Source organism: Rissa tridactyla, chromosome 24 (assembly GCF_028500815.1).
Source record: "Rissa tridactyla isolate bRisTri1 chromosome 24, bRisTri1.patW.cur.20221130, whole genome shotgun sequence".
Lineage (NCBI taxonomy): Eukaryota > Metazoa > Chordata > Aves > Charadriiformes > Laridae > Rissa > Rissa tridactyla.
The window spans coordinates 719,967-721,915 of NC_071489.1; positions in this window are offsets into that span (position 1 = coordinate 719,967).

Sequence of the window (1,949 nt, forward strand, 5' to 3'; positions counted from 1 at the left end):
TTTTTGGGACTCCCCGGGTTTCCCGAGGTCCTGCACGTGCCGGTGAGGGAGCCGGTGGCTCCCCTTGGAAATAGATCTGATTTTCAGAGCGGCGTGTTGATGGGCCGAAGTCCCCCCTCCCCGAACTCTTTGGGGCCCAAAGGAGCGTGTGGCTCCGCACGCCCCTGGGACCTGTGGCCCCGGAGGGTGGGATGGGACCCCGGAGAGTGGGATGGGACCCGGCTGGGACCCGAGAGGGTGGTCTGGGACCCCCCCTGCATCCTCAGAAGGTGGGCTGGGACCCTGCTGTGGCCCCGGGGGGTGGGCTGGGACCCCACTGTGTCCCTGGAGGGTGGGATGGGACTGGGATGGGACCCCGGAGGGTGGGCTGGGACCCCCCTGGGTGGGATGGGACCCCAGAGAGTGGGATAGGACCCCACTGTGTCCCTGGAGGGTGGGCTGGGACCCCGGAGGGTGGGCTGAGACCCTGCTGGGACCCGAGAGGGTGGTGGGCTGGGACCCCCTGTGGCCCCAGAGGGTGGGCTGGGACGGGACCCCGCTGCAGCCCCAGAGGGTGGGATGGGACCCCGGAGAGCGGGATAGGACCCCTCTGTGTCTCTGGAGGGTGGGCTGGGACCCCACTGTGGCCTCAGAAGGTGGTCTGGGACCCTGCTGCAGACCTGGAGGGTGGGATGGGACCCCTCTGTGTCTCTGGAGGGTGGGCTGGGACCCTGCTGGGACCCGAGAGGGTGGGCTGGGGCCCCCCTGGGGCCTCAGAGGGTGGGGTGGGACCCCACTGCAACCCTGGAGGGTGGGATGGGACCCTGCTGTGGCCCCAGAGGGTGGGATGGGACACCGGAGGGTGGGCTGGGACCCTGCTGCAACCCTGGAGGGTGGGCTGGGACCCCACTGTGTCCCTGGAGGGTGGGCTATTGGCCCTGGAGGGTGGGATGGGACCGTACCCCGCTGCAACCCCGGAGGGTGGGATGGGACACCGGAGGGTGGGATGGGACCCCACCGTGGCCCCAGAGGGCCAGAGGTCCTCAGCAGGCTGGGACCCTGCTGGGGATCTGGAGAGTAGGATGGGACCCCGCTGCGGCTCCGAAGGGTGGGCTGGGACCCCAGAGGGTGGGCTGGGAGCCCAGAGCGGGCAGTGGGATGCTGGCCGGCGGGAGCGCAAGCGGAGCGGGCGTGCGGAGCTCAGCCTCCTGCATATTACGCCGGGGGCTGGATCTGAGGCTAATGCTATGCCGGGGAAGATGGAGCGTCTTGAATTATTACTGTGGGTTCCCCGGGCGAAGGCAGCGCTGCCCCTGCCCAGGCCCCTGCTTCCAGCTCCCGCTTTAAAGCCTCAGGAAGGTTTTTTTTTTTTTGGGGGGTGGTTTAATCACTTTTAAAAAAGCCCCCAGCCCTGGCAGGGAGCGGGTTTGGCACTGGGGCTCTATCCCAAGCCACAGCCCTGGAGGAAAGTGGATAACGGGCCGAGGGGGTGGAAGGGGGGGTGAAAGGGAACAAATTGAATCCTTTGTGCTGCCCCGGGGTGGTTCACGTTAATGTGGTGATTAATGTATTAATTTATGATGATGAAATGCTGTATTAGGGTTTTGATGAGCCGGCTCGGAGCTGGAGTCGGGAGGGCTGCTCCGGGCGTCACCTTGTGGGGTGGTGCAGAGCTGGGGGCTCACCCCCCGCCCCCGGCACCCACCCCAGCAAAGTGGGGACACGGCGGGTACGGGTGACCCCAAAGCCGGGGGGTGGGTGCTGGGAGTGGGGTCGGGGGGCTTTGGGGTTTGGGAGAGTCAAGGATTTAACAGGGCTGGTGTTTGGGGGGGGGCTGGGGTTGGGGGTGTGGGGTTTGGGGGGGTCCTGGCATTTCAGGGGCTGGGGACTCTGGCTTTGGGGGGGTTTCGGGTTTGGGGGCATTAGGGCTGGGATGGGTCTTGGGGCTGGGGGCTCTGGCTTTGGGGGGG